Here is a 26,229-nt window from a genome sequence, read left to right as displayed (position 1 = left end):
TGCTCGGCAGGGAGCCTGCTTCCCTCTCAGCCTCTCTGCCTGCTTGTATCTCTCTCTGTCAAATAAATAAATAAAATCTTTAAAAAAAAAAAAAAAAAAAAAAAAAAAAAAAAAAAAAAAAGAAAGGTATCTCCCCAAGATCATAGAATCTAAAAAGACCTTGAGACTCCTGATTGTGAAAATGATGAATCATAATTTTAGACAGAAGATCTTGAGAGCAGCTGGGGGAAGAGATTCCTTACATACAGAGGAAGGCCCATCAGAATAATGTCAACCTGTCCATGAAATCTGGCAAGTCAGAAAGGGCTGGAAAGATGTGTTCGGGGCACTAAATGAAAAGAACATGCAGCCAAGAATACTTTATCCAGCAAGACTGATATTCAGAATGGATGGAGAGATATAGCTTCCAAGACCAGCAAGGTTTAAAAGAGTATGGGACCACCAAGCCGGCACTACAAGAAATATTAAGGGGGGCTATATACAAGAGGAAAAAAAAAAACAAGAAAATCAATCATTGAACAGAAATTTATGGAGACAATTTATAGAAACAAGGACTTCACAGGTAATACGATGTCAATAAAAACGTATCTCTCAATAATCAATCTCAATGTGAATGGCCTAAATGCTCCCATAAAACAGCACAGGGTTGAACATTGGATAAAACAACAGGACCCACCAATATGGCCTACAAGAGACCCATTTAGAACCTAAGGATACATCCAGACTGAAAGTGAAGGGATAGAGAAGCATCTTTCATGCCAATGGGCCTCAAAAGAAGGCTAGGGTAGTGATTCTTATATCAGATAAATTAGATTTTAAACCAAAGACTGTAGTCACAGACACAGAAAGACACTACATCATTCTTAAACAGTCTATCCAACAAGAAGATCTAACAATTGTAAATATTTATGCCACCAATACAGGAGCAGCCAACTACATAAGACAACTATTAATCAAGATAAAGAGTCATATTGATATGAATACATTAATAGTAGGGGATATTAACAAGCAACTCTCAGTAATAGACAGATCATCCAAGCAGAAAATCAATAAAGACACAAGAGCATTGAATGACACGTTGGACCAGATGGACCTCATAGACATATACAGAACATTCCACCCTAAAACAACAGAATACTCATTCTTCTCGAGTGCACACGGAACTTTTTCCAGAATAGACCACATACTGGGTCACAAATCAGGGCTCATCTGATACAGAAAGATCTAGATTTTCCCCTGCATATTCTCAGATCACAATGCTTTGAAACTGGAGATCAACCACAAGAAAAAGTTCAGAAGGGAACTTCATAAAATCTATCTATGAAAGACCCACAGCAAATATCATCCTCAATGGGAAAAAGCTTGCAGCCTTCCCGTTGAGATCAGGAACACGACAAGGATGCCCACTCTCACCACTCTTGTTCAACATAGTATTAGAAGTCCTAGCAATGGCAATCAGACAACAAAGAGAAATAAAAGGTATCCAAATTGGCAGTGAAGAAGTCAAACTCTCTCTCTTCGCAGATGACATGATTCTTTATATGGAAAACCCAAAGACTCCACCCCCAAACTACTAGAACTCATACAGCAATTCAGTAACGTGGCAGGATACAAAGTCAATGTACAGAAATCAGTGGCTTTCTTATACACTAAGAATGAAAATACAGAAAGGGAAATTAGAGAATCGATTCCATTTACTATAGCACCAAGAACCATAAGATACCTGAGAATAAACCTAACCAAAGAGGTAAGGGACCTGTACTTGAGGAACTACAGAACACTCATGAAAGAAATTGAAGAAGACACAAAAAGATGGAAGACCATTCCATGCTCTTGGATTGGAAGAATAAACATTGTTAACATGTCTATACTGCCTAGAGCAATCTATACTTTTAATGCCACTCTGATCAAAATTCCACCAGTATTTTTCAAAGAGCTGGAGCAAACAACCCTAAAATTTGTATGGAATCAGAAGAGACCCCGAATTGCTAAGGAAATGTTGAAAAACAAAAACAAAACTGGTGGCATCACATTACCTGATTTCAAGCTTTACTACAAAGCTCTGATCACCAAGACAGCATGGTACTGGCATAAAAACAGACACATAGACCAGTGGAACAGAGTAGAGAGCCCAAATATGGACCCTCAACTCTATGGTCAAATAATCTTTGACAAAACAAGAAAAAATATACAATGGAAAAAAGACAGTGTCTTCAATAAATGGTGCTGGGAAAACTGGACAGAGATATGTAGAAGAATGAAACTTGACCATTCTGTTACACTGTACACAAAGATAAACTCGAAATGGATAAAAGACCTCAACGTGAGACAGGAATCCATCAGAATCCTAGAAGAGAACATAGGCAGTAACCTCTTCTACATTAGCCACAGCAACTTCTTTCAAAATATGTCTCCAAAAGCCAAGGAAACAAAAGCAAAAATGAACTTTTGGGACTTCATCAAGATCAAAAGCTTCTGCACAGCAAAGGAAACAGTCAACAAAACAAAAAGGCAACCCACGGAATGGGAGAAGATATTTGCAAATGACAGTACAGATGAAAGGTTAATATCCAGGATCTATAAAGAACTCCTCAAACTCAACACACACAAAACAGATAATCATATCAAAAAATGGGCAGAAGATATCAACAGAAACTTCTCCAATGAAGACATACAAATGGCTATCAGACACATGAAAAAATGCTCATCATCACTAGCCATCAGGGAGATTCAAATTAAAACCACATTGAGATATCACCTGACACCAGTTAGAATGGCCAAAATTAGCAAGACAGGAAACAACGTGTGTTGGAGAGTTGTGGAGAAAGGGGAACCCTCTTACACTGCTGGTGGGAATGCAAGTTGGTGCAGCCACTTTGGAGAACAGTGTGGAGATTCCTCAAGAAATTCAAAATAGAGCTTCCCTATGACCCTGCAATTGCACTGCTGGGTATTTACCCCAAGGATACAGATGTAGTGAAAAGAAGAGCCATCTGTAGCCAATGTTTATTGCAGCAATGGCCACGGTCACCAAACTGTGGAAAGAACCAAGATGCCCTTCAATGGACGAATGGATAAGGAAGATGTGATACATATACACAAGGGAGTATTATGCCTCCATCAGAAAGGATGAATACCCAACTTTTGTAGTAACATGGATGGGACTGGAAGAGATTATGCTGAGGGAAATAAGTCAAGCAGAGAGAGTCAAGTATCATATGGTCTCACTTATTTGTGGAGCATAACAAAGAACATGGAGGACATGGGGAGATGGAGAGGAGAGGGAGTTGAGGGAAATTGGAAGGGGAGATGAACAATGAGAGACTATGGCCTCTGAAAAACAACCTGAGGGATTTGAAGGGGTGGGGGGAGGGAGGTTGGGGAACCAGGTGGTGGGTAATAAGGAGGGCACAAACTGCATGCAGCACTGGGTGTGGTGCAAAAACAATGAATACTGTTACACTGAAAATAAATTTAAAAAAAAAAAGTTCAAAAGGAATTCAGACACCTGGAAGCTAAAGACCACTTTGCTTAAGAATGCTTGTTTCAACCAGGAATCAAAGAAGAACTAAACAAGTCATGGAAACCAATGAGAGTGAAGACACTTCGGCCCCAAACATATGGGATACAGCAAAGGCGGTCTTAAGGGGGAAATACATAGCCATCCAAGCCTCACTCAAAAAAAGGAAAAAAAAAAAATCCTGACAACATCAGCTCTCTTTAGACCTTAAAGAAATGGATAATCAACAACAAATTAAGCCAACCCCTCACACAAGAAGGGCAATAATCAAGATTAGAGCAGAGATCAATGATAGAAATGAGAGGTACATTAGAAATTAGAAATTAGAGGTACATTCTAGAGGTAGAATGCATTAATGAAACTAGAAGCTGGTTTTCTGAAAGAATTAATAAGATCGATAAAACATTGGCCAACTAATACAATAGAAAAGAGAGAAGACCCAAATTAAGAAAATTATGAATGAAAAGGGAGAGATCACAACTAACACCAAGGAAATAAAAGCAATCATCAGAAATTATTATCAACAGTTATAAGCCAATAAGTTAAGCAACGTAGATGAAATGGATGCATTCCTGGAAAACTACAAACTTCCAAGACTGAAACAGGAAGAAATTGACAACCTGAATAGACCAATAACTAGTAATAAGATTGAAGCAATGATCAGAAACCTCCCAAAAAACAAGAGCCCAAGACCGGATGGATTTCCTGGGGAAGTCTACCGAACATTCAAAGAAGAAATAACACCTATTCTCCTAAAGCTGTCTCAAAAAATTGAAGCAGAAGGAAAACTTCCAGACTCTTTTTATGAATCCAGCATTACCCTGACCCCTAAACCAGGCAAACACCCCACCAACAAGGAGAATTTCAGACCAATATACCTGACGAATATGGATGCCAAGATTCTCAACAAGATCCTAGCTAACAGGGTCCAACAGTACATTAAAAAGAGTATCCACCATGACCAGGTGGGATTCATCCCTGGGTTCCAAGGGTGGTTCAACATTCACAAATCAATCAGTGTGATAGAACAAATCAATAAGAGAAGAGAGAAGAACTACACGGTCCTCTCAACTGATGCAGAAAAAGCATTTGACAAGATACAGCATCCGTTCCTGATTAAAACTCTTCAAAATATATGGATAGAGGGAACATTCCTCAACTTCATCAAATCTATCTATGAAAAACACACAGTGAATATCATCCTCAATGGGGAAAATCTGACAGCCTTCCATCTGAGATCAGGAACACGACAAGGATATCCACTCTCTCCACAAGTCTTTCAACGTAGTACTAGAAGTCCTAGCAATAGCAATCAGAAAACCAAAAGAAATAAAATGTATTCAAATTGGCAAAGAAGAAGTCACACTCTCTCTCTTCGCAGATGACGTGATACTTTTTATGGAAAACCCAAAAGATTCCACCCCCAAACTACTAGAACTCATACAGCAATTCAGTAATGTGGCAGGATACAAAATCAATGTACAGAAATCGGTTACTTTCTTATACATGAACAGTGAAAATACAGGAAGGGAAATTAGAGAATCTATTCCATTTATGATAGCACCAAGGAGCATAAGATACCTGGAAATAAACCTAACCAAAAAGGTAAAGGATCTGTACTCGAGGAACTACAGAACACTCATGAAAGAAATTGAAGAAGACACAAAAATATGGAAGACCATTCCATGCTCATGGATCGGAAGAATAATCATTGCTAAAACATCTCTACTGCCTAGAGGAATCCATACTTTCAATGCCATTCTGATCAAAATTCCACCGGCATTTTTCAAAGAGCTGGAGCCAACAACCCTAAAATTTGTATGGAATCAGAAGAGACCCCGAATTGCTAAGGAAATGTTGAAAAAGAAAAACAAAACTGGGGCATCACGTTGCCTGACTTCAAGCTTTAGTACAAAGCAGTGATCACCAAGACAGCATGGCACTGGCACAAAAACAGACACATAGACCAGTTGATAGGAGTAGAGAGCCCAGGTGTGGACCCTCAACTCTATGGTCAAATAATCTTCAACAAAGCAGGAAAAAAATATACAGTGGAAAAAAGACAGTCTCTTCCATAAATGGTGCTGGGAAAATTGGACAGCTATGTGTAGAAGAATAAAACTCAACCATTCTCTTACACAATATGCAAAGATCAACTCAAACTGGATAAAAGACCTCATTGTGAGGCAGGAATCCATCAGAATCCTAGAGGAGAACATACGCAGTAACCTCTTTGACATCGGCCACAGCAACTTCTTTCAGGACATGTCTCCAAAGGCAAAGGAAATGAAAGGGAAAATGAATTTTTGGCACTTCATCAAGATCAAAAGCTTCTGCACAGCAAAGGAAACAGTCAACAAAACAAAGAGGAAACCCACAGAATGGGAGAAGATATTCGCAAATGACAATACAAAGGGCTAATATCCAGGATCTATAAAGAACTCCTCAAACTCAACACACACAAAACAGATAATCATGTCCAAAAATGGGCAGAAGACATGAACAGACACTTCTCCAATGAAGACATACAAATGGCCAACAGACACCTGAAAAAATGTTCATCATCACTGGCCATCAGGGAGATTCAAATCAAACCCACACTGGGATACCACCTGATACCAGTTAGAATGGCCAACATTAATAAGACAGGAAACAACGTGTGTTGGAGAGGATGTGGGGAAAGGGGAACCCTCTTACACTGTGGGTGGGAATGCAAGTTGGTGCAGCCACTTTGGAAAACCGTGTGGGGATTCCTTAAGAAATTAAAAAATAGAGCTTCCTATGACCTGCAATTGCACTACTGGGTATTTACCCCAAAGATACTGATGTAGTGAAAAGAAGGGCCATCTGTACCCAAATATTCATAGCAGCAATGGCCAGTCACCAAACTGTGGAAAGAACCAAGATGCCCTTCAACGGGAGAATGGATAAGGAAGATGTGGTCCATATATACTATGGTGTACTATGCCTCCATTGGAAAGGATGAATACTCAACTTTTGTATCAACGTGGATGGGACTGGTAGAGATTATGCTGAGTGAAATAAGTCAAGCAGAGAGAATTAGTTATCATATGGTGTTGCTTATTTGTGGAGCATAACAAATAACATGGAGGACATGGGGAGCTGGAGAGAAGGGAGTTCAGGGAAATTGGAGGGGGAGATGAATCATGAGAGACTGTGGACTCTGAGGAATAAACTCAGAGTTTTGGAAGGGGAGTGTGGGGCTGGGTGAGTCTGGTGGTGGGTGTTAAGGAGGGCACATATTACATGGAGCACTGGGTATGGTGCATATACAATGAATCTTTGAACATTGAAAAAAAAAGTCCATTTTGTCCAATGTAAGTATGGCTACTCTGTCTTTCTTTTCACTGTCCTTTGCATGACAAATGTTTCTGCATCCCTTCATTCTCAATATGTATGTGTCTTCAGTCTTAAATCACTCCTGTTGGCAGCATATAGATGGATCTTGCATTTTCATTCATTCCATCATCCTATGCCTTTTGATTGGATTTTTTATTCCATTTACATTCAATGTAATTATTAGTGTATGTACTTACTGCCATTCTATTACTTGTTTCATGGTTGCTTTTGTAGCTCTTCTCTATTCCTTTCTTTTCTTGCTCTCTTCTGTTGTGGTTTGAGGGCTTTTTTTTTTTTTTTTTTTGTCCCTAATGTGCTTTTTTTCCCCCCCATTTTATTTTTTTTTTCAGCGTAACAGTATTCATTGTTTTTGCACAACACCCAGTGCTCCATGCAAAACGTGCCCTCCCTATTACCCACCACCTGTTCCCCCAACCTCCCACCCCTGACCCTTCAAAACCCTCAGGTTGTTTTTCAGAGTCCATAGTCTCTTATGGTTTGCCTCCCCTCCCCAATGTCCATAGCCCCCTCCCCCTTTCCCAATCCCACCTCCCCCCAGCAACCCCCAGTTTATTTTGTGAGATTAAGAGTCATTTATGGTTTGAGGGCTTTTTTGGTGATATAGTTGGAGTCCCACCTCTCTATTTTTTTGTATATCTGTTACCAGTTTTTGAGTTCTGGTCACTGTTAGGTTTGTATGTAATATCTTATGCATATAGCAGTCTATATATATCAGGTGAAGGTCTCTTATTTTTAAGCCATATAGAAGCACTCAAATTTTTACTCTTCTACCCACCATGTTTCATGTTTATGACATTACACTTTTGTTTTTTGAATTCCTTGACTGATTTTTACTTAATTTTACTGCTTTTGTGCTTTTATTTTTCTTACTCCACTCATGATCTTTCCTTTTCACTTCAAGAATCTCCTTTAACATTGCTTATAAGTCTAGTTTAGTGGTGGTGAATTCCTTTAACTTTTGTTTGTCTGGGAAAATCTTTATCTCATTTTCTATTCTGAATGATGATTTTGCTGGATAGAGTATTCTTGGTTGCATGCTTTTTCTTTTCAGCACTTGGACTATGTCATGCCACTCTCTTCTGCACTGCAATTTTTCTGAAAAATCAACTGCTAAACTTATGGGGTTTCCCTTGCATGTAATTGTTTTCTCTTAATCACTACTTTTTGTCATTTTAATGATTATGTATTTGATATGGATCTCCTTTGGGTGATTTTGTTGCGAGCTCTCTGTGATCCCTGGATCTGGATTTGTTTCCTTCCCCACATTAGGGAAGTTTTCAGCTATTATTCTTCAAGTAAATTTTCTGTCTGTTTCTTCTCTTTTCTCGGGATCCCTAAATGAGAATATTATGCTAGATGGTGTTGCTGAGTTCCCTTAACAGCAACAACTTATTCTCATTTTTTATAATTCTTTTTTATTTCTCCTGTTCAATTTTTTTTAAAGATTTTATTTATTTACTTGATAGAGATCACAAGTAGGCAGAGAGGCAGGCAGAGAGGAGGAGGAAGCAGGCTCCCTGCTGAGCAGAGAGCCTGATGCGGGGCTCGATCCCAGGACCCTGGGACAATGACCTGAACCGAAAACAGAGGCTTTAACCCACTGAGCCACCCAGGCGCCCCTCTCCTGTTCAATTTGATGGCTTTCCATTACTCTGTCTTCTAGCTCAATGATCTGTTCTGCTTCCTCTAGTCTATTATTTATTCCTTCTATTGTATTTTTTATTTCAATTATCAAGTTCTTCATCTATTCTTCATTATTAGTCATTACTATTGGTTGGTTCTTTTATGTTTTCTAGCTCTTTGTTAAGGGTCTTGCTGAAGCATGCCATTCTTTTCTCAAGTCCAAGGAGTATCTTTATGACCATTACCTTGAATTCTCTATCAGGAATATCACTTTTCTCTGTTTTGCTTAGCTCTTTTGACATAATTTTGTCCTGTTCTTTTATTTGGGTCATGTTTTTCTGTCTCTTCATTTTGTCTAACTCTCTGTTTTTATGTGTTAAGAAAGTCAGCTACATCTCCTGCTCTTGAAAGTAGGATCCTTATGATGAAGAGGTCCTGTGGTGCCCTGTAGTGTAATATCCCTTGTTCACCTGAACATGGAAAAGAGGTGTTACCTTTGTGTTTTGTGTGTACCCTACAGTTGTGATTGAGCCACATTTCTTTTCAATCCAGTTATCTGCAAGAACTCTGTTTGTGTGAACATGGTTTTGTCCCTGTGTTGTTAATGGGCAATTCTAGGGCCACGTTGGAATTGAGTTGGGTCAGATCAGGTCTTTACTAGAGCTGCAGTTGCATCAAACTACAGAACACTTTCACTGTGTTGTTCTCTTAGAACATCGGTCAAGCCAGATGTTTTCCGCCATCCCCCACCCACTGCTGGGGTTGCAGTTGACCTAGTGTGTGTGATTATCTTCCCTTCTTCACAGGGCATGAGTCACTCTGGAGTGGTGCTGGCCCCTGTTGAGGCAGTTTGCACAATACCATGCTTGTGGTGTCACTTTGGATGGACTCCTGACAAGAATGGGTTGGAGGATGTGGCCTGTAGCAGAATGTAATGGACAGGTATGCAGATGTTAGCAAAGTGTGCATGGATTTGCTGTGGGAGGTGACCTGGAACCACTTTGGAGAATTTCTGAGGGTGGGTCTTCCTGCACTTGTTCTGAGACTAGTAATTGAATCTCCTTTATGTATACTCCACACATTTTTCAAACTGCTGCCTCTATGAGGTATCTCAGCTTGGTTGGTTGTTATGCTGTTTCTCTAAGCATAGGAACTCTATTGCTCTCTAGCTCTCCCAGAGTAGAGCTGTTGATTTTGAAGTTACAGGTGGTAAGCCCCACTGATTGTAAAAACTTTCAAAGTTAAGCCCTTCTGGTTTCAAAGCTGATCGTTATAGGGATTTTTCTTCCCACTGCAGATCCCCCATGCCTGCGGTGCTTTTTGTAGGGTCTGATCCTCTTCTTTCTCTGTGCTTGTGGAGTCCTTCCCTCCCATGGTTAGTCTTTTGGGTTGGTTTGGTTCCAACTGCATCTTCATCTTACCCTTTTTGATGTTGCTTCTTCCTTATGGTTAACTGTGGACAGTCTGTTCTGAGAGCCTTTTGGTTATTTTCTGGGCTACTTACACTGATGTGAGTGTCATCTAGGTATATCCATAGCACAGGGTGAATTTGGGATCCTCCTCTTACTTGGTTATCCGCCCTGGAAGTTGTTTTCTTTTTCTTTTATCTTCTTTTAAAGATTTTATTTATTTTGACAGAGAGAGACACAGCGAGAGAGGGAACACAAGCAGGTGGAGTGGGAGAGGAAGAAGCAGGGCTCCCACTAATAGGGAGCCTGATACAGGGCTTGATCCCAGAACCCTGGGATCATGACCCAAGCTGAAAGCAGACACTTAATGACTGAGACACCCAGGCATCCCTTTCTTTTTTGAAAATTAATTCACTTACTATTTTCCCTATTATTAAGGAACACTTATATTTTAATCCTAATGGTTATCTTTTGGCTAATAAGTTTTTTTACTCCATTCTCTGTCTCCCTTTTCTTTTAATTATTTAATTTGATGAGTTTTAGAGCTATGCTTTGACTTCCACCTATTCCCTAGGTAACGATCAAAAACATTCTCTTTCCCCTTTTTTCTTGTATGTTTTTTTTTAAGCTTTGTTATTTCTGCTTTGTTACAGCATTTAACATTTACATAGTTTTTGTTTCTTTACCCTGCCTTTGTTAACTCTTAGATTGATGTTTCCTCAAGTTTTTAATTATCTTGGATAGAAGAAACTTGATACTCTATACATATCTCAGGAAGGGTTCATGTGTACAATAGTCCCTGAATTCTTGAGTTCTTACATGCTAAATACTGGTTTTCTATTGCCTTGATAGTTAATGGAGAGCTTGGTTGGATATAAGATCTCTGGTTCATATTTTCTATTTTAGTTTCTTAAAAATACTGTTGTACTATTGTTATGTTTTTCCTGTCTAGAAGTCTGTTGTCAATGTAATTTTTTTTCCTCTTGCTAGTTAGTCTTTTGGACTAGAACAGAGAACCCACCTTTTTTAAAATTTTAAAAGTCTTATAGATGTATTATGCAATATCTCAGAGTTAATTGACATATTTTCCCAGGTACATGATTTTCCCCTGTCTTTCAGAATATATATTTAAGTTTTTTTTTTTCTCTCAGGGAGCTTTCTTGAATTATATTTTAAAATATTAGTTTCATTTTCAGTTTTGCTTTTTTTTCTTTGACAACTCACATTAGGTAAATCTTTGGACACCTTATCACTGCTCTGATTGGAAATATTAGTATTCTTTAATCAGTCACCAATTTTATTAATTTTAAATGTGTTACTCCACTTTGAAAGTTCATATACCAACTGATATATTTTTTTCCACCAACTTCATGAAATACATTCCTGTTATTACTTCATTTTATTGATGCTAACATATCTCATTTATTCATAAGGTTTTGCTAAGTGAAGTCACAAAAATGTTATTTTTGGTGGAAATTCTATGGAAATATATTGATCTTAGATTAATACAGAAAGTTGTTTTAAAAGCAGCAATACAAAATAAATGTCATGTTATAAAGTTGCAAGATAGAAAATATAATAGGTATTTTTTTCACATTTCTGGAACTCCATTCTAAGCCATAAGCTATTCAGACCAATTTTAAAATTTGTCTGGGAGTAGGAGTCAAGATGGCAGAGAAGTAGCAGGCTGAGACTACATCAGGTAGCAGGAGATCAGCTTGATAGCTTATCTAAATATTGCAAACACCTACAAATCCAATGGGAGATAAAAGAGAAGAAGAACAGCAATTCTAGAAACAGAAAATCAACCACTTTCTGAAAGGTAGGACTGGGGGAGAAATGAATCTAAAACAATGGAAAGATAGACCGCAGGGGGAGGGGCCGGCTCCCGGCAAGCAGTGGAGCAACGGAGCACAAAATCAGGACTTTTAAAAGTCTGTTCCACTAAGCGACATTGCTCCAGAGGCTAAACCAGGGTGAAGCCCAAGCAGAGTCAGTGTGGCCCCAGGTCCGTTAGGGACACAGAAGGATCGGGGGTGTCGGAGTGTCGCAGAGCTCGCAGGTGTTAGAATGGAGAAACTGGCTACAGAGGCAGAGCCGAGGACTGAACTCTCAGCTTGGGGTTACTTTGAACCAGTTGCAAACTCGGGGTTACCTTGAGCTCGGAGCATGGCTGGAGGCTGGGGATACGGGAGTGATTGGGTGCTGTCCTCTGGGGGAGCACTAAGGAATGGGGCCCCGGGCTCTCGGCTCCTCCGGGCCAGAGCCTAGGAGGCCGCCATTTTCATTCCCATCCTCCAGAATTCTACGGAAAGCGTTCAGGGAACAGAAGCTCCCAAAAGTGAACCTGAGCGGATTACTTAGTCTGGCCCCCGGTAACGGCGGTGCAATCCCGCCTCGGGCAAAGACACTTGAGAGTCACTACAACGGGCCCCTCCCCCAGAAGATCAACAAAATATCCAGTCAGGACGAAGTTCATCTATCAAGGAAAGCAGGTTCAATACTTAAGACAGCATCGGAATTCCAGAGGAGGAGAAAGCAAAGCACAGAACTCATGGCTTTCTCCCCATGATTCTTTAGTCTTGTGGTTAATTAAATTTTTTTTTCAATTTTTTTTCTTTCTTTCCTTTTTCTTCTTCTGCTAAATTTTTAAAAACTTTTACCCTTTTTTAACGTTTTTTGACTAGTTTATCTAAAATATATATTTTTCTTTCTTTTTTATATTTTTGCTTTTTTTGTTTTATTCTTTAAATTTTTTTCTTTTTTTTTCTGAACCTCTTTTTATCCCCATTCTCCCCCCACCCCCAATTTGGGGTCTCTTCTGATTTGGTTACAGCGCATTATTCTGGGGTCTTTACCACCCTTTTAGTATTTTATTTGATTCTTCATATCCTCTTATATGGACAAAATGACAAGGCAGAAAAAATCACCACAAACAAAAGAACAAGAGGCAGTACTGAAGGCTAGGGACCTAATCAACACAGACATTGGTAATATGTCAGATCAAGAGTTCAGAATGACGATTCTGAACATTCTAGCCGGGCTCGAAAAAGGCATGGAAGATATTAGAGAAACCCTCTCTGGAGCTATAAAAGCCCTTTCTGGAGAAATTAAAGAACTAAAATCTAACCAAGTTGAAATAAAAAAAGCTATTAATGAGGTGCAATCAAAAATGGAGGCTCTCACTGCTAGGATCAATGAGGCAGAAGAAAGAATTAGTGATCTAGAAGACCAAATGACAGAGAATAAAGAAGCCAAGCAAAAGAGGGACAAACAGCTACTGGACCACGACGGGAGAATTTGAGAGATAAGTGACACCATAAGACGAAACAACATTAGAATAATTGGGATTCCAGAAGAAGAAGAAAGAGAGAGGGGAGCAGAAGGTCTATTGGAGAGAATTATTGGAGAGAATTTTCCTAATATGGCAAAGGGAACAAGCATCAAAATCCAGGAGGTGCAGAGAACCCCCCTCAAAGTCAACAAGAATAGGTCTACACCCCGTCACCTAATAGTAAAATTTACAAGTCTTAGTGACAAAGAGAAAATCCTGAAAGCAGCCCGGGAAAAGAAGTCTGTAACATAGAATGGTAAAGATATTAGATTGGCAGCAGACTTATCCACAGAGACCTGGCAGGCCAGAAAGAGCTGGCATGATATATTCAGAGCACTAAATGAGAAAAACATGCAACCAAGAATACTCTATCCAGCTAGGCTATCATTGAAAATAGAAGGAGAAATAAAAAGCTTCCAGGACAAACAAAAACTGAAAGAATTTGCAAACACCAAACCAGCTCTACAGGAAATATTGAAAGGGGTCCTCAAAGCAAAGAGAAAGCCTAAAAGTAGTAGATCAGAAAGGTACAGAGACAATATACAGTAACAGTCACCTTACAGGCTAATAATGGCACTAAATTCATATCTCTCAATAGTTCCCCTTAATGTTAATGGGTTAAATGCCCCAATCAAAAGACACAGGGTATCGGAATGGATAAAAAAACAAAGCCCATCAATATGTTGTCCACAAGAAACTCATTTTAGACACGAAGACACCTCCAGATTTAAAGTGAGGGGGTGAAAAACAATTTACAATGCTAATGGGCAACAGAAGAAAGCTGGAGTGGCAATCCTTGTATCAGATCAATTAGATTTTAAGCCAAAGACTATAATAAGAGATGAGGAAGGACACTATATCCTACTCAAAGGGTCTGTCCAACAAGAAGATCTAACAATTTTAAATATCTATGCCCCTAATGTGGGAGCAGCCAACTATATCAACCAATTGATAACAAAATCAAAGAAACACATCAATAATAATACAATAATAGTAGGGGACTTGAACACTCCCCTCACTGAAATGGACAGATCATCCAAGCAAAAGATCAACAAGGAAATAAAGGCCTTAAATGACACACTGGACCAGATGGACATCACAGATATATTCAGAACATTTCATCCCAAAGCAACAGAATACACATTCTTCTCTAGTGCACATGGAACCTTCTCCAGAATAGATCACATCCTGGGTCACAAATCAGGTCTCAAACAGTATCAAAAGATTAGGATCATTCCCTGCATATTTTCAGACCACAATGCTCTGAAGCTAGAACTCAATCACAAGAGGAAAGCTGGAAAGAACCCAAATACATGGAGACTAAACAGCATCCTTCTAAAGAATGAATGGGTCAGCCAGGAAATTAAAGAAGAATTGAAAAAATTCATGGAAACAAATGATAATGGAAACACAACGGTTCAAAATCTGTGGGACACAGCAAAGGCAGTCCTGAGAGGAAAATATATAGTGGTACAAGCCTTTCTCAAGAAACAAGAAAGGTCTATGGGGCGCCTGGGTGGCTCAGTGGATTAAGCTGCTGCCTTCAGCTCAGGTCATGATCTCAGGGTCCTGGGATCGAGCCCCACATTGGGCTCTCTGCTCCGCAGGGAGCCTGCTTCCTCCTCTCTCTCTGCCTGCCTCTCTGCCTACTTGTGATCTCTCTCTCTCTGTCAAATAAATAAAATAAAATCTTTAAAAAAAAAAGAAAGAAGAAAGGTCTCAAGTACACAACCCTACCCTACACGTAAAAGAGCTGGAGAAAGAACAAGAAAGAAACCCTAAACCTAGCAGGAGAAGAGAAATCATAAAGATCAGAGCAGAAATCAATGAAATAGAAACCAAAAAAAAATAGAAAAAAAATCAATGAAACTAGGAGCTGGTTCTTTGAAAGAATCAATAAGATTGATAAACCCCTGGCCAAACTTATCAAAAAGAAAAGAGAAAGGACCCAAATAAATAAAATCATGAATGAAAGAGGAGAGATCACAACTAACACCAAAGAAATACAAACAATTATAAGAACATATTATGAGCAGCTCTAAGCCAACAAATTTGACAATCTGGAAGAAATGGATGCATTCCTAAAGACATATAAACTACCACAACTGAACCAGAAAGAAATAGAAAACCTGAACAGGCCCATAACCAGTAAGGAGATTGAAACAGTCATCAAAAATCTCCAAACAAACAAAAGCCTAGGGCCAGACGGCTTCCCAGGGGAATTCTACCAAACATTTCAAGAAGAACTAATTCCTATTCTCCTGAAACTGTTCCAAAAAATACAAAGGGAAGGAGAACGTCCAGACTCATTTTAGGAGGCCAGGATCACCTTGATCCCCAAACCAGACAAGGATCCCACCAAAAAAGAGAACTACAGACCAATATCCTTGATGAACACAGATGCAAAAATTCTCACCAAAATACTAGGCAATGGGATTCAACAGTGCCTTAAAAGGATTATTCACCATGATCGAGTGGGATTTATTCCAGGGCTGCAGGGTTGGTTCAACATCCGCAAATCAATCAATGTGATAGAACACATTAATAAAAGAAAGAACAAGAACCATATGATACTCTCAATAGATGGTAAAAAAGCATTTGACAAAGTACAGCATCCCTTCCTGATCAAAACTCTTCAAAGTGTAGGGATAGTGGGCACATACCTCAATACTATCAAAGCCATCTATGAAAAACCCTCCACAAATATCATTCTCAATGGAGAAAAACTGAAATCTTTTCCGTTAAGGTCAGGAACACTGCAGGGATGTCCATTATCACCACTGCTATTCAACATAGTACTAGAAGTCCTAGCCTCAGCAATCAGACAACAAAAAGAAATTAAAGGCATCCAAATCAGCAAAGAAGAAGTCAAACTATCACTCTTCGCAGATGATATGATACTATATGTGGAAAACCCAAAAGACTCCACTCCAAAACTGCTAGAACTTGTACAGGAATTCAGAAAAGTGTCAGGATATAAAATCAATGCACAGAAATCAATTGCATTTCTGTACACCAACAACAAGACAGAAGAAATAGAAATTAAGGAGTCAATCCTGAATAAACCTAACCAAAGAGGCTAAGAAACTGTATGCAGAAAACTATAAAGTACTCATGAAAGAAATTGAGGAAGACACAAAGAAATGGAAAAATGTTCCATGCTCCTGGATTGGAAGAGTAAATATTGTGAAAATGTCTATGCTACCTAAAGCAATCTACACATTTACTGCAATCCCTATCAAAATACCATCCATTTTTTTCAAAGAAATGGCATAAATAATCCTAAAATTTATATGGAATCAGAAAAGACCTTGAATAGCCAAAGGAATATTGAAAAAGAAAGCCAAAGTTGGTGGCATCACAATTCCGGAATTCAAGCTCTATTACAAAGCTGTCATCATCAAGACGCATGGTACTGGCACAAAAACAGACACATAGATCAATGGAACAGAATAGAGAGCGCAGAAATAGACCCTCAACTTTATGGTCAACTAATCTTTGACAAAGCAGGAAAGAATGTCCAATGGAAAAAAGACAGCCTCTTCAATAAATGGTGTTGGGAAAATTGGACAGCCACATGCAGAAAAATGAAATTGGACCATTTCCTTACACCACACATGAAAATAGACTCCAAATGGATGAAAGACCTCAATGTGAGAAAGGAATCCATCAAAATCCTTGAAGAGAACACAGGCAGCACCCTCTTCGACCTCAGCCACAGCAACATCTTCCTAGGAACATCGGCAAAGGCAAGGGAAGCAAGGGCAAAAATGAACTATTGGGATTTCATCAAGATCAAAAGCTTTTGCACAGCAAAGCAAACAGTTAACAAAACCAAAAGACAACTGACAGAATGGGAGAAGATATTTGCAAACGACATATCAGATAAAGGGCTAGTGTCTAAAATCTATAAGGAACTTCGCAAACTCAACACCCAAAGAACAAACAATCCAATCAAGAAATGGGCAGAGGACATGAACAGACATTTCTGCAAAGAAGACATCCAGATGGCCAACAGACACATGAAAAAGTGCTCCACGTCACTCGGCATCAGGGAAATACAAATCAAAACCACAATGGGATATCACCTCATACCAGTCAGAAAGGCTAAAATTAACAAGTCAGGAAATGAGAGTTGCTGGCGAAGATGTGGAGAAAGGGGAACCCTCCTACACTGTTGTTGGGAACGCAAGCTGGTGCAACCACTCTGGAAAACAGCATGGAGGTTCCTTAAAATGTTGAAAATAGAACTACCCTATGACCCAGCAATTGCACTACTTGGTATTTACACTAACAATACAAACATAGTTATCCAAAGGGGCACGTGTACCTGAATGTTTATAGCAGCAATGTCCACAATAGCCAAACTATGGAAAGAACCTAGATGTCCATCAACAGATGAATGGATAAAGAAAAAGTGGTATATATACACAATGGAATACTATGCAGCAATCAAAAGAAATGAAATCTTGCCATTTGCGACGACGTGGATGGAACTAGAGGGTATCATGTTTAGTGAAATAAGTCAAAGATAGAGAAAGACAACTATCATATGATCTCCCTGATATGAGGACGTGGAGATGCAACATGGGGGATTAGGGGGATAGGAGAAGAATAAATGAAACAAGATGGGATTGGGAGGGAGACAAACCATAAATGACTCTTAATCTCACAAAACAAACTGGGGGTTGCTGGGGGGAGATGGGATTGGGAGTGGGGGAGGGGGTTATGGACATTGGGGTGGGTATGTGCTATCGTGAGTTCTGTGAATTGTGTAAACCTGGTGATTCACAGACCTCTACCCCTGGGGATAAAAATACATTATATGTTTATTAAAAAAACAAAAAGAAAGGATGAATACCCAACTTTTGTAGCAACATGGACGGGACTGGAAGTGATTATGCTGAGTGAAATAAGTCAAGCAGAGAAAGTCAAGTATCATATGGTTTCACTTATTTGTGGAGCATAACAAATGACATGGAGGACATTGGGAGATGAAGAGGAGAAGGAAGTTGAGGGAAATTGGAAGGGGAGGTGAACCATAAGAGACTATGGACTCTGAAAACCAACTTATGAAGGGGTGGGAGTGGGAGGTTGGGGGAACCAGGTGGTGGGTAATAGGGAGGGCACGTATTGCATGGAGCACTGGGTGTTGTGCAAAAACAATGAATACTGTTACACCGAAAAAATAAATAAATAAATGTATAGGAAACCAAAAAAAAAAAAATGTCTGTTAAAAGTGGCTGACTGTTGAGTGACTGTTCAAGAAGCCAGATGTCATATTCTCATTTTGTATCTTAATACTGTAGGTTTTTTGCTGTTTCCAAACAACACACAATGTTTAGATAAAGGGTACTGAATTTAGGCAGTCATTCACATGTTTTGTCTACATACTATCAAACATCCAGATGCCTGTAAACAAACAGGTATCTCAGGGGATTACTCTGTTTTTATCTGAATATTTGGTGTCATGTATTCTCAAGTCTTCAGTTTCTCTAAAAGTCACACCTCCTTTGAGAATTTTATATTCTACATATTTGTCACCTTATAACAGCAGTTAATAAGACATATCAGTCTCTTCCCTATTCTGGAATTACAGTGAACTGGAAGTGACAATGATCTGATGTAATATAAGATTTCCAGATATCTCACAAGGCCAATGATAACTAACACAATTCAATTTATAGTTCTGTCATGTCAAGGAGCTGTGTATTTTTAAAGAAAAAAAGGCTTAAAGAATATTCTCCGTCATACTTTGTAAAGAAAATCAAAATAGATAAATGCATCTTTCCCCATAAGTATTATGGTCACATTAGTAAGTGAAATGATATTAGCTTTGCAGTACCTTAGATAAGATTAACCAATTTTAAAGATAGTAATATTTTCTATCTGTGGTGTGAGAAGAGGGAAATCGGTATAGCTACCATTTCTTATCTTTGTCAAAAAGGTCTTTTGAAAATTGTCAATGCATGTAGATGGGCATTATATTCTTGTTGGTGCTACTTACATATCAAGGAGTCTCAATGTGGTGGGATATAAACATAAAGTGCTTTTTATCTAAAACCTGTACCCCAAATGGGTAAAATTAAACCTATAAACCCACCACTCCCACTTGGAAAGTGACTTCTTTAATGCCACCTTGGTTATATTAACATTCAGTGTCAGATATTGGAATACTCATTCTACTAAGATTAAATCCTCTGGTTTCTCTCTCTCCCTCTGTCTCTGTCTTTCTCCTAACTTCAAAGCCCTCCATCGCTCCTTCAGGCAGACCAGAACCATAGGTGATTTACTTCCTTTTGTTCCCTTAGGGAAGTGGAAAAGGGAGAGAAAAAGTTTAAAGAGAGCAGGATATGGTCCTCAATTTGGTTGGTGGGAACTGCTGTTGAAATTCATTATCTGTGGATGTAGTTAGGTTGTGTGATGTACCAACGTGTCCCCATCATGATAGGCCAGTCCCTGCAATTCTTCTGGGCTTTGCAGACCTTGAACAGCTTTGTTCTGATCTCCTAGGGACATCATGCTGAGTTCTTTGATGTACCAGGTGGTCTTGACAAGCCTATAGTTGCAAAATATCTACTTCTCTGTGTCTACCTTTTAGAACTCCAGACACTTGGGGATCCATTCCATGTCTCTTCAGAACTAAGAAGTGGGTGGTTGGCATTTCTCCACCACCTTGTCTCTCAATTTTCTTTTACATTGCTACAGTAGCCTAGGGGAAATTTTCCAAGTCTATGGTAAGTAGACATCCAACCAGAGAACAAAATGCTGGTGTCCTCTTTTTGTACAAGCCTTCAGTTTTTACAACTGACTCCCTGAAGCCCTCTTCCCTTATCTAAAGGGAGGGAAGCACCCTTGGAAAAGAACAAGAACAGCACCTTTTCAGCAACAATGTGGTCCCTAATTTGGATCTCCCTGTAGACCGAGGATGGTAGGAAGAGATTATTTGAGAGGGTGACTGGCAGTGCAACCTGTTCTTTGACCGTCTCGGTAATCACCGTGAGACAAAGACTAGCCGAGACAATGGTCTGAACTTAGAATGTGGGACCTTAGCAGCAATTTCATAGCAATGCCAACACAAATTCCTGTTACATTAGCTAGCTTTACTGGGGCTACTTGTTATGGATCTGGGTTGCTCAAGCCCACATGTGCGCAATATAAGGAATGTGCTTAGGTGACCCAGTGCATCTGGTGTACTGCATCAAATCTTGTTTAGCACAAGGTAGTACATAAATGATTCATGATTTAGCAACACTTTATTTCCACTACATACTCTTACCTTGATGGAAAAATGACAAAAACTATATGACTAATAATAACACTATTCTCCCCATTAGCAGTAAGTGATTACATAGAAACCAAGGTGCAAATAAACACATATACTCCTGCAGAGAGGTACAGTCATTTTTCTGACCTTTTAACCTTGTTTACACCATATATATAATCCTTCTAAAAATATCATTTTCTTTTGTGTCTGCAGAGCTGAAATTCGGTTCTCCAAAGGACCAGTGTGTCATTCTACTGCTGGCAACTGGGAAAAGCTTTCATAGCCTCGGGTCTGTTCTCTGCATCCATGTCTTACCCTGAATAGACTTGGCATTAAGGTTGTTGGAATTCAAGAGTTCTGCACTTCCTCAGCTGTGTAGAGAGAGCCGACAAGGCGTCAGACATCAGAAAATAATTTGTCAAGTGAGAAAATGCTTTCTTCTATCCTAACTTCTTAATTCATTCTCTATGTCAGTGATATGTGTGAATTGACCCAGTCAGAAAATATCACTTTGCATATAAATGATTAACCTTTTTAAATCCACTTTTATTAAGAAGTGTAAAAAACAAATTATTTGAAAGTAACTTTTGCTTACTAGAAAGCTTGGTCTCTCAAAATCTCAGGCTTTGTCTTGTTTTGCTTTTTAGTAAACTTTTAATTTTAGAATATATTTATAGAAAATTTCTAAAAAAATGTGAAGGAGAACTCTGAGATATACCCCCAAACCAGTTTCACCTATTATTAACACTTTATGTTGTGTGGTATGGTACACTTGTTATGGTAAATTAACTAATACTGAGACCTGAATTTTAACTAAACTCCATATATTAATCAGATTTCCTTAGTTTTTGCCTAATAGCCTTTTTCTTTTCCAGGATGTCACATTACATTTAGTCATCATGTTTCCTCAGGCTGTTCTTTGTTGTGACAGTTTCTCAGGCTTTCTTTGTTTTTCACGATATTGGCAATTTTTAAAATTTTAAAAAAGATTTTATTTATTTATTTGACAGAGAGAGAGAGAGAGAGAGAGAGATCACAAGTAGGAAGAGAGGCAGGCAGAGAGAGAGGGGGAAGCAGGCTCCCTGCTGAGCAGAGAGCTCAATGCGGGGCTGGATCCCAGGACTCTGAGACCATGACCTGAGCTGAAGGCAGAGACTTAACCTACTGAGCCACCAGGGCACCCCGATATTGGCAATGTTAAGGAGTACTGGTCAGTTATTTTGTAGAGCATCCCTCAGTTGGATTTGTCTGATGTTTTTCTCTTGGTTAGAATGGAGTTGTGTTTGGGGGAGAAGACTACCAGGGTAAAGTGTCATTTGTATGATATACATCGAAGGTATATACCATCAATTTGTATATGATACAAATAGCACTTTACCCTGGTATCATGATATCTCAATTGGTTGAGATAGTACTTAGCAGGTCTCTCCACTATAAAGTTACTCTATTCCTCCCTACCCCCTATGAATCTGTGAAAGATTCATAAATATAGTTTTTATTTTATTTTATTTTTAATTTTTTTAAATTTTATTTTATTTTTTTCAGTGTTCCAAAATACATTGTTTATGCAACACACCCGTGCTCCATGTAATACTTGTCCTATATAATACCTGCCACCAGGCTCACACAACCCCCCACCCTCTCCCCTCAAAAACTCTGTTTCTCAGAGTTCACAGTCTCTCATGGTTTGTCTCCCCCTCCGATTAAGTCACTAGCCACATCCACACTTAAAGAATGGAGAGTTATGCTTTACACCTTGATATCTACAGAAATTATTTAGAATTCTGCACAAGAGATTTATTTATTCTCTCCCTTTCAAAAATTCAGTCATTTATTTATATCAATATGAACACATGGATATTTTTTTTTTACCTTAGATTATGATACAACACAACTTTGCGTATTTTTTGTACAAATTGTTCTAGCTTTGGCCACTAAGAGCTTTTTCAAGGTGACTCTTGTATCAACTCTACCAGGCAAGCTTACTTAAAGATCATGAGCACAAAACCTGTAGGCAAAATTTAAATGCTAGAGGGACAAGCTTATTTGAAGAATTTGAAACACAGTGAGAAACAAGGAGAAGAAGAGGAAGAAGAACTTTAACACATTTAAGAGAGTGTGCCTGTGGGGTGGAAAGACATACCACCTGAATCTAGCGCACATGTGTTCATGTGTCTTGTCTGTCCCAGTACTTCATCAGCCTCCCCCACTGGGTGTATAGTCATGAGGACCACAGGTGGGGTTCAAGCAAGAAGCTTATGGACAAAAGGTACTCAGGCCAATGACACACACTTACTTTAGCAGAAAGACAGAGTGACAAGTACTTCTCGGTACAGCTGTGGCTCTCCTGTTAGCCCGATGGATAGTCACAGGGCCTCCCTGTGTTTCTTTGGTAGAGGACACATGGGTTGAAAGGTGTTACAACTAGGTGACTGACTTAAGAGCTCCTAAATATTGAGTATTTCTATCCTTTCCTATCTATGTTCACACACAAATGCTCTACTTAACTTACCTGTTTGACATATGCCTTGGATTACTGATGTATTTACTATCTATGCTTAACTCATCTCATGAGTTTCATTTATCTATCCAATTTTTGTATCTTTCATAGTAGAAATAAATATTTTCCAAAATACAACATTACATAAACATTTTATACATTATGTAGACAAAGAAAATGCAGGTAGATTAGAAAACACAGTTGCGGGGCACCTGGGTGGCTCAGTGGGTTAAAGCCTCTGCCTTCGGCTCAGGTCATGGTCCCAGGGTCCTGGGATCGAGCCCCGCATCGGGATCTCTGCTTGGCGGGGAGCCTGCTTCCCCCCCTCTCTCTGCCTGCCTCTCTGCCTACTTGTGATCTCTGTCTGTCAAACAAATAAATAAATCTTCAAAGAAAACACAATTGTAACCAAGGCCCCCTTTCAGGAAATGGGAGCTCAAGTGATATTGAATAGATAGATTTATCATGAGGTTGGAAATATTGAAACTATTGGGGATGTCTGGGTTGCTTAGTTGGTTAAACATCTGCCTTTGGCTCATGACATGATCTCAGGGTCCTGGGAGCCCCATTCAGGCTCCCTGCTCAGCAGGGAGTCTGCTTCTCCCTCTCTCTCTGCCTGCCACTCCCCTTGCTTGTATTTTTCTCTCTTTCTCTCTGTCAAATAAATAAATACAATCTTAAAAAAAAAAGAAAGGAAAATATTGAAAATATCAGATGTGCTTCCAAAGGAGGATATGGTATTTGATTTAAAGGCCGTATGGGGGCCAATTTACTCTGAAGAGCTAAGTTTTTCCAAGATAATCTCCTATTTTTCTTTCAAAAAAATTTGCAGAAGTCTTTGCTTCCAGGAGTCCTATAGATGGGTAGTGCTGAGTACTTTCGGGGGGGTTGCTGGCTTCCTGTTGTTAAGGAATCTGAGATATTTTGCCATCTTTCTTTTTATTTTATTTTATTATTTATTTATTTGAGAGAGAGAGAGAGAAAGCAAGCATTAGTGGGGGGAGGGGCAGAGGGAGAAGCCGACTCCCCATTGAGTGTAGAGCCCGACACAAGGCTTGATCCCAGCACCCTTAGATCAAATGGTTAACTGACTGAGCCACCCAGGCACCTCTCCATCCCTCTTTTAAGAGAAATAATCTGACAAAGGTACAAACATCTCCATCTTAAAAATGTTTTTGTTAATTTTTACAACCCCATTTAACATTTTGATATTCATGATATAAAAAATGCTGAATTCTTGTAGGGTCAAAGTTATATGGAATCTTAATAAGAATTTGTCGATCTGCGCCATGATAGAAGTGAGGAAAACAGAGCTGGCTTCATGTAAAAGTCATGTTAAAACCAGGCCCTGAAAAATTCGATAGAATTTTAAAAAACAGAGAAGATGGAGAATGGTATCCTTGAAAAGGAAACAGACTGAACACAAGAGGAAGACTTCTACATGAAATAGTCTGGCTTTAACAAAAACTCCTGTAATGGAGGGAATGGAGTCCAAGTTGGAAGCTCAGCCTGTAATGCCTAGTCAGACCAGAGGTTCATACATCGTTTTCTAGGAGTTGTTTATTACCCAGACTTTATAAGAGTAAAAAATCACTTTGTTACTCATGGGTGTGAGGATAGCATGTGCATATTACCCTTTAAGGTGTGTTGCAAACACTCTTGGGGAACAGAAGCTCTAGAGTTGGATGTGGGTGGGCAATGCTGCAAATCCAGAACAAAAAGTGGCAGGGACAGTTCTGGGAGCATATTTCATTCTTCCAATCATCTATTTCTCACAACCACCTTTATCTTATGTATATACTATTATTCTCTCCATTTTATAGATGGTAAAACTGAAACTTGTAGAAGATGACTTATCTGCCCAAGGTCAAAAAGCCACTAGATCATGGGATTCCTTTGGATTTAAGGCACGTATCTTTAACTACTATTATATTCTTGCAGCCTAATTTTAAACTTTTATCAAAATGTTCTAGAAATATTCACAGTGTGAAAACTGAAAATGGCCTAAATTATAGTATGGCACCGAAGGCCTAGTGGCTACCAATTATATGTTGAGTAAGTGAATGACTGAATTAATGAATGAATGAATGAGTGCAAGGCAATCTAATTGAAAAGGAAAATCCTCTTGGCTCTGAAAGGCTGAGAACATTAGAGGACATAGGAGAGAAAAGGTGAAAAAAATCTCTTTATTTCACATTCCCAGGAAGCTTTAGAGAAAGGATAATTAAGAGGGAAAGGGAGTGGCAGACGGATTAGCCAGTGATGGGTATTAAGAAGAGCACATACTTGCATGGAGCACTGGGTATTATTCCCAAACAATAAATCATAAAATACTACACCAAAAACTAACAGTGCACTGTATAGTGATTAACATAATGTAATAAAAAATTAAAAATAAAAGAAATCTGAATAAAATCTAATGAAAGATCAGTCATCACAGGCTTATTAATTTTTTAGTTCCTGGTACAAAAAGAAATGTAAATGGGTGTGGTCAGATGCTTCTGGTGAATCAGCTTTAAAGGCTATTTGGCCATTATTTTAGAGTTTTCTTTTCCAGATTTGGGCTTTCTCTGGAAATTTATTTCTAGTAATCTACAGAGTTGGAAATTATTAATGCAGTTTTCTGTTCTGTAGTCTTGAGCTTTTGAGACCATGTGTTTTGATGATGAGGAAGAACTAGTTATAAGTTTGTGCCTCAACAGTAGTACTTAGTGACTTTCATGACAGAATTTTTAACTAGGATGCAAAGGGAAGTTACTTAAATCAGAGGGCTGAGAGCTATCAGAAGGGGGGGAGGGGGGTAAGGACACAACTGGGAAGGAATGTGTTTTGTTTTGCAGAACCAGCAGTCCTAGCCAAGGATATGCCCTGTTAAGCATTTCACATGAGAGCCCCTTGCAAGGTATGTCTCACCTGATATCCTATCACATGAGCCAGGTTTACCCAGATTGCAGCTGAGGACTTGCTCAAAAACTGCCCAAATTGTCCTAAAGTTACCTTTCACTCATTATAATATTAGGATCTCCTCCTAGTAGGTGGAGTTTTCTGCCATTTTTGGAACACAGGATGTATGAACTAGCATGTTGATAAGCTAGGCATACACAGTTGAATCCAAGTGCTCAAGTGATAGAATATGTGTAAGTTCCTTAATGTATATTCATGTTCCCTGTCCCCATCCCTGTCCCCATGTTTTTA

At 39.0% G+C, this 26,229-nt stretch overlaps 1 long non-coding RNA gene across 1 annotated transcript; it reads left to right on the top strand.

Annotated features, from left to right (window-relative positions):
• Positions 1–9,334: 9,334 nt before the first annotated feature.
• LOC123949697 lies at positions 9,335–25,930 on the top strand. Its single transcript, XR_006820068.1, has 3 exons — positions 9,335–9,466; positions 20,748–20,956; positions 25,875–25,930. It is a non-coding gene; the product is annotated as an uncharacterized LOC123949697 (long non-coding RNA).
• The last annotated feature ends 299 nt before the right edge of the window (positions 25,931–26,229 follow it).

Source organism: Meles meles, chromosome 1, assembly GCF_922984935.1.
Source record: "Meles meles chromosome 1, mMelMel3.1 paternal haplotype, whole genome shotgun sequence".
Taxonomy (NCBI): Eukaryota; Metazoa; Chordata; class Mammalia; order Carnivora; family Mustelidae; genus Meles; species Meles meles.
The sequence above is the reverse complement of the archived record's forward strand: the minus strand, read 5'-3'. Positions and strand labels throughout refer to the sequence as shown.